The sequence below is a fragment of the Hirundo rustica genome, chromosome 5 (genome assembly GCF_015227805.2).
Source record: "Hirundo rustica isolate bHirRus1 chromosome 5, bHirRus1.pri.v3, whole genome shotgun sequence".
In the NCBI taxonomy this organism is placed as follows: domain Eukaryota; kingdom Metazoa; phylum Chordata; class Aves; order Passeriformes; family Hirundinidae; genus Hirundo; species Hirundo rustica.
In genome coordinates, this window is record NC_053454.1 from 42,940,651 (window position 1) to 42,948,452 (window position 7,802).

A 7,802-nucleotide genomic window follows, 5' to 3' on the forward strand; every position below is an offset into this window, starting at 1 on the left:
CACTGTTGTTAGTCCCTTGGTTCATATTGACTTAAGCACACTTGACATCAATTGCATCAAGATGTGACGTTTTATAAGAAAAAAAAGTATAAAATAATAAAAAAAAATATTTTTAGGTATTTTCACAAACAAAAACTGGCTTTTAAATAAATTTGCTTCCATAATGGTTGGATATGACAAAAGAAAAAAAAATAAGGAAAAAAAAGAAAAAATCTAGACTGCGGGGAAGTGGAATATGAAAATAAGGCTTAAGGCATCAGTTCCGTATTTTTCAAAGCCAAATATGTAATGTTGAGAAGAGAAAAAATAATGATTAAAAGGTTCAAATCTTGTAATTTAATATTGTTATTAAAACTTTGCTGTATATCCTATTCTTTAACATTTGGTGTTAATATAAAATTTACTTGGCAATGCTTGACATTTGAAATAAACTTTTTTCTATGGTTTTATTTGCAAGTGTTCCATTAATTTTACTAGCTACAGTTGGGTTATAAAGAGTCTGATATCTAAAAGGACACTGTCAAGGTTGGGTCAATGCTTCAGTTTTTGGCAGTGTCGCCAAAACATTCCAGCTCACTCAAATCTGTTCAATAGTTTTTCCACAGATGAGCCCAAGCTGTGATGCTCAGATATGCTTGTTGAACTCTGAAGATCAAGGTTGTTCTGGGTTGGAGCGGTACTTGATACTGGCACTTGAGGAGTCAGATGGGTGCTGTTTTAGAGCTCCTCTTAACTCTGACATGCAGAGAGAGACTTAATGATCCAAAGATTTGGTTGATACCTATCTCTACTTTTGTACAATTGAGTTCATAAATATATGTACAGAGAGAGAAGAGTATTGATAAAAGCTGATGAATGGCAGCAGTAAAACCGTGTTAAGTATTTTTTTGAAATAATGTAAAAAAAGAGAATTGTCAAATTGTTTCTTTAAGGAAGCGGTTTTCAAACTGTTAAAAGGTAATTCTAAGCAGTAGCTAGGGAAGCTTTTATGAAAAGAAAAACCCAAATCCTTGGCAATGTCTTTTTGAATTGATTGATTACTCAAATTAGATGTGAGTCTGTACTGATGGAAACTTTCCTGAATCTTAATAATTATGAATATTCTTTGCTAGCTGAAGTTACCATACTTTTTAATTGTGTGTATTTACAAACAATAACTACTTTAAAAGCAAAAAGGAATCCTAGGAGGGGTGCAATAATATTAATTTAAATGCTAATGCAAATCAAAGTAACATCGTGTTTCTCTAGCTTTCCCTGTAGATACAATTCTGTACATTTGGTTGAAAAGCTTACATTTTTCTGCATTGTGGATACATCGCCTCATGCAGTATTGGTAAATCGCTTTTATTTTGGAATTAAATAAAATTTTAAATATGACTTGCAGTTTTAGTTGGAATCCATTTCTTAGACTCAAGTATAATGTTTGCTGAGCATTGGAGAGGGCAGAGCATTTATCGAAAACTTGAAGTCCCTTCTTGTGGTACAAACTCTGAGCCTGTTTCTTCAAGCATGTGAACACAGTGTATACTCTCAGTGTGGTCAGCAAAAGGGGTGTATACAGTGTTTTCAATGTCTGTCTTACCAATCCTTCCCCCTAATTAAACTAAATCCTTTCTTGATGCATCTGTAATTCATAGGTGTTCTGTGCATTACTCCTCATCAGGAATGTTGGGGAATGCATTCAGATTTTTAATGTTCAATGCTAGAATGACCAAACTGAAATAATATTCATATGGTAATATAAATTTTTTTAAAAAGTAGAAATGCATTACTGTATACAGTGGAAAGCTATTTATTGTACCTCTGGGCTTATTCCTCTGAAAATCATAGCATTAAAAAAAAAGTCTTTGTCAAGCCTGAACTGATGTATATAACTGAAATAATGTAAAGTTATATTTTCATGTTTTTATACTTAACATAATGGGAATACATAATGTATGAGTATTTCAATTCAGATAATATTGATTGGATAATACACATCTCAGTTTAAAAAGCAGTAATAATAGTTTAATATCCATGTTAATGGTACATCAGTATATTGCTATATAAAGTATGTCTGTGTGCATTTAAGTGAAAAGTAGTCAAGAGTGATGAAAGCTGTCCAAGGGTTTTTTATTCCTTTTTTTATGAAAACTGTTATGGAGCAACCAAAATGTTTATGAACTCAAACTTGTGTAAAATTCAAAATGTCCTTTTACTGTAGCTTTTTGTTTACAGTATCTTATTTTCTGCTTTGTTAAATGAGTAACAGTATAAAGCTGGACATACACTTTCTAAGACATTAACTTTCTCAGTTTTTTCATGTATACTTATATGACAGAAAATGCTTCGGATTTTATTTTTCAATCTAACACATGGCTTTTCTGGAGTGTTGTATAAACTTCAATCATACATAAAAAATCTTCTCAAAAAAGGTAAAAGACCTTTAATGTCTGCTTAGTATTATTGAAATCTGGTTTCTTATTTATTATAAATGTATTTTTCTAAGATTGTACATAGATCAAACTTGTTTGTCCCCACAGACATGAAATTTCCTTGAAGAGTTTATAAAGTTTCTTCTTTTCTTGAATGAAGTTTCAATGAAGAGTATAAATCTTCTCCCAGATCATCTTGTCACTCAAGGATAGATTTACTATAGTTTCCATTATTAAGTGAAGTAATGAAACTTTTTTTCCAACAATTTAATTGTATTTCAGGACTGTAACCTTCTTGATCATAGTTACAATGGCAGTGTGATAGCTTCATAAAGACAGGAGGTTAAGTATCTATTCAGTAGCAGTACCTAAAAATTTTGAGTTTAAACCAGCACGTTTTTAATTAAACAGATTGTTGATGTGTCCAAAGCAGAGGAAGAACTTGAGAAATGGCAAGTACTTCAGGGGTCACTCAAAGAGATCTAGTACAGCAGAGTTTACTGTAATGTCAAACAGAGTGTGAAGAAGTTCACAATGTGAAAGGTTCAACATTTTCATGTAAACATGTATTGCACCTGTTAACAGAGTTTCTGCGGTGTCAGCCTCCTCTTTGGCTGATTGATGTATGAAACCTTGCACAAATAATTGTACTTTAAAATTCAAATAGATAGCTTCAGCTATCATTTGGTGCAGTTAGTTATAAGAATACAGCAGTCACCAGCAAAATAAAATCAGCGGCAGCTGTTCCGCATGATATACCTGGAGGCTATTCAGTTCTGTTTTCACAGCATCAAAGTTTATTATTTATTAAATCTTTTCATTTAAGCTGTCAAGGGATCACAAAAATTCGCTGTGAGAGATCCATCAGGTCTAAATTATCTTAGAAATTTATATTAAGCACTTAGAATGAAATTAAACAAGTGACTTAGCTGTGGACTTAATTTGAAACATTTTCCCTTGCATCAATTTCTGTAGGTAGTAGAGAACACTATACACCTATGTGAAACATACCAGAGAATTGAATAAAATATTTTTTAAAAAAAACAAGTGGCAAAAAATGGAACAAAGATAAAATACAAAAGATCTGAGAATTGTAGCTCTAACTGCCCTGCAGGTTTCATGTGTCATGAGGCCAGTCCCTAATCTTATTGTTAGGGCATTTTACATGATATGTTTTCTTTCTTTCTTTTCCTCTTGCCCCGCTACATGCAGTTAGTTCTAATGCATACTTTCTTAGCTTGGTAGGCTGCTAGGAAATTTAATTACCATATATAATACTTGCTATAATTGATTTGGTAGTCATTAAAAAAGTTCATTACAGGCCATGTCATAAATCTTCATATTACTGCAACAGTGATGATAAAGATAGGAAAGGTTATCTAAGCTAAACCCTTTTTCCAAGTGACATCCGCTGAACTAGTTCAGTCTCCTTTTTACATCTCTTACTGCTATTGAAAATTTAGCTACCTCTCTAAACAGTTCAGTGCTTTACTTACCTCACTGATGAGAAAATTCTTTATACATAGAAGAAAAACACTTAATTTCATGATCTTGTCCAGTGAATAACTTTGTAGCATTTGCTCAGAGTTCTTCCTCCCTTTGTAATTGAAACTCCCACTCAACAAGAAAGGACCATTACTACATGCTGGGCATAGAGAAAAAGTTTACTTGCAATTTGTCATAACTTTTAACAAATGTTAAATTTTTGAGGCTGGCTCATCTGTGTTAAATAAAGCAATTAATCCTGCTAGTCTTCCAACTGCAGAATGAGATTTAAAATACATGCTTAAATTAAAATGGGTTTTATTTATTTGCTTTAATATCCCAAACCTGATTTTGAAAATGTATCTTATTATACAGTAAGAAAGGGCTGCTGAACTAGTGCCTAGACCATCCCCTTGGAATTTTCTTCAACTACTTCCTATCTGGAGGTGTGAGAACCACAAATAAAGGGGTTCCAGTGGATCCCATGAGCTGTGCAGGACCATGCTGCTTCCTTTACATCTTTCCATGCACAGAAGGCAAGCAGGTAGAAAAAGCTGAAATAGTACTTAGGTAGTTTTATGCCATTCTTCTGTCCCCCTTCAATTCTTTAATGTGAAAGTCTCTTCAAAAGAGACATTGGAGAGGATTTATACCTGTCTTCTAAGGGTAGAAAATAACAAATAGGGGTTTTTGTCTGAAAACTCACTGTGGAATTTTGAAATAATAATGTGTTTCAATTTATGGTAAATAGATCTTAAAATTGGGGACTAAAATCTCCTTCAGAGCCTTTGCTGTTAGTAGTCATAGAATCATAGAAGACTGTGGGTTGGAAGGACCTTAAAGATCACCTTAAAATTCCAACCCCCCTGCTGTGGGCAGGAACACCTTCCCTGAGGCCAGGTTTCAAGCTTCTTAGGAGACAGCCCAGAGTACTTCTGGCATGTTGATTCTTTACTGAAGCATCAAGATCATCTTGTTAAAAATGTACTGGAGGCTATTATACAACTACTTTTAACCCAGTTTTCAACTTCTGTTGTTACTGCCTACCCTTCAGCACCATATTCTGTAAGTTTAGAGAAAAATTTAATTGGAGAGGTCAAGCTATAGTTCTTTCAATTTATAGTATGCTTGACAAATAACGTAGTATTTTTCAGCAGTTGTTTTCCTTATGAGTTTCACTATGAAAGACAAACATTTTCTGGGTTACTTCATACTCATAAATAGCAGAATATCCACTGAAATATTTTTCTCTGGTTTTGAGTGAGATTTTTTTATACTGTCACAATGACTAGAGATACAATACAAACAACACAATTTTTACTTAGGTGTTTGCCTTTGTGTTTCTTACTGTTGTTTTTAATAATTTCACATGATTTTTAGATTAATATTTTCATAAATTTGGAACTAAGTGTCTTGGCAGCTTATCCAAGTTACCTGTAGGTGGAATTCTTAATTTGGCTTCAGCTACTTTGAGTGAATACGTAGGCAGAGATACTAATATATGAAAATGAAGATTGTGGGTGTTCCAGTGTATATGTATGTATACATATCCCTACACAATGCAATAGTAAAACTAGTGCTGATTTTGATACGGCCATAGTCAAGAGCGATGATAACCACAGCAATAATTCATATTAGGGCCAGGAGCAACAGGAAGGTTCATTAAAAAGTGCCTTACCACCTCTTGTTTGAATAAATATGGAATTTTGCATTTCCATAGAACAATATGAGTCCCCATGGGACTCAATCAACAGCGAATCTTATAACTTCAAAATCTGGGGTAACTCCTGTAATCCATCTCACTGATGGGATGAAGTTCTGCAGACCTCCTGTGGGATAAATAGGCTCTTCCATACTACCTTTGGCCTGCACAGAAAGGTCAAACAAAAACTATTGCATGTGTCATTGCCTCTCACTTCCACAGCAAGCTTGACGGGTTTATGTATATGCATGTGTATGCTTAGTTTCTCAAACTGCAGTCTTTGCTATTTAAAAATACAAATGGTGGATCCGAGAGGCTCGGGTTTAATGAAATATTTCTAACGTTATGTGGACAAACAAAACAGTGCTCTTTGCAGCTATTACTTGATTTTCTAAACCAAAACTTCTATAAGACTTAATGCCTCAAAAACAAAATGCTGAGCATTGACAGGGCTGGATACTATGCTACCTACTTTGGACATTGTGAAATAAAATATACTGCTATGGTGCTGTGGGAGAATTCTGTCCACATTTTATATTGTTTTATTGGGGTTTTTTTCTTTTTACTTGCATAGACAATTGAGTAGTATAAACTGTAGAAAATAACAGTCATGGTGTTGGCTTAACAGGCATTTTACAGGCAATTTCTTTTGATTTTTTTTTATCTGTGGCATTACCACTTTTTAAAATCTGCACCATCTGAATATACTAGAAAAACGTGATTAACTGTTTTAATAAAGCCATTATTCTTAGTGAGAGCAGGCTTCTGCTTGACATATTTTCTTTATCCTGATGGGTATGGGTACTTGCCTAAGGTATTTATTTATTATAGGAGACTTAAAAATATGTAAGTTTTTTTTTAATCATTATAGATCCAAAATTATATTTGGACATGTTCATCAGTTCTGCTTAATCCACTTTATAAGCTGCTTTCTATAGAAGATCTTTGTCCTTTTATGAGTGTAACTTACTTGTTGATCTTTTGTCATTGGAGAGATTTTAGCACATTGAGGGGAAAAAAGTAACATTGCATACCCTGCTTGCTGATGTAAGATGCTGCCCAAGTCCTTCAAAGTGATTCAGCTGACAAGTAGGTCCCGTGACTCACACCTCTTAAAGAATCTTTCTCAAACAGCAGGGACAAAGACTGCTTTGAGGAGACCAAAGTAATTAATACGCTTCGGTCAGACCCTGCTTCACTGGAGTCCAGGGAATCTGGGGTGTCAGGACGAAGCCTGAACCTCCCACCTGTCTGTGCAGTCATGCAGGGATGTCCCCAGGCATCACCACACTTGTCAGTCATGCTAGCAAAACAGAACTGTTAGCATGGTCAAAATGCAAAAACTATTTTTCTGCTCTCAACGTGATGCCAGAGTGGGGAGGAGAGAGCTCTCCCCCTCTTTCCATATCTGAAAAGCTTTCTTCCTTCCCTGAACTACAGCCATGCATGTTCAGCAAATTCAGGATGTAACATTAGAAAAAGATTTCTTTAATATAAAATGATCATGTACTTTTTAGCATAGAGGAAACTTAGCATTTACCCTCAAGAGAAATAAACACAGCCATCGTGGCTGGCTGAACAATTTCATGGAGATTTTTCTCACAGGGAAAAAAAGTCATTGGTTTATGAATTATGACATCATATATTGCCATAAAACGTAGGCTTCCCAATAGACAGGATCATGAGATTGGTTTGGTGGTGGGGTTTTTTTTGTTTGTTTGTTTGGGTGTGGGGGGTTTTTTTTGTGGTTTTTGTTTTGTTTTGTTTGTGTTTTGTTTGTTTGTTGGTTTGGTTTGGTTTGGTTTGGTTTGGTTTGGTTTTTTTTTTTTTTGTAAGATGCTAGCTAAGATTATATTACATGGACAGCCTTTCTTATGCATGTTGTAATATACTGTGTAAATATGGGTTTGCCAAGTGGTTTTTCTGTGGTGTCATACTGTACATATATATATATGCACACATACAAATAGTATAATTAAAGGGGGTTTTTACTTTTTTAAAGGGTATTCTTTCATCACTTACACAAACCTAAGTTAGGAGCAATACAAATTGAAGAATGAAGCAAAATTGCTCAATGTGACTATATAACCTGACCTATACTACGTTCTTTTTTCTCTTTTTAAAATGTCTGCAGAAAAAACAAAACAAAACAAAACAAAACAAAACAGTGTCTTCCTACCCAAGAATGAGAATGCCAACCA

The 7,802-nt window shown here is 34.2% G+C and overlaps 1 protein-coding gene across 5 annotated transcripts in view; it reads left to right on the forward strand.

The window, feature by feature from the left end:
- GRIA2 (glutamate ionotropic receptor AMPA type subunit 2) overlaps positions 1-2,420 on the forward strand; it is an 86,790-nt gene extending 84,370 nt beyond the window's left edge. For all 5 annotated transcript variants that reach the window (XR_005701002.2, XM_040065173.1, XM_040065174.1 and 2 more), the window contains one exon: positions 1-2,420. This exon is cut by the window's left edge and continues 440 nt beyond it. The gene's annotated coding sequence lies outside the window, so the exon portion shown is untranslated.
- The last annotated feature ends 5,382 nt before the right edge of the window (positions 2,421-7,802 follow it).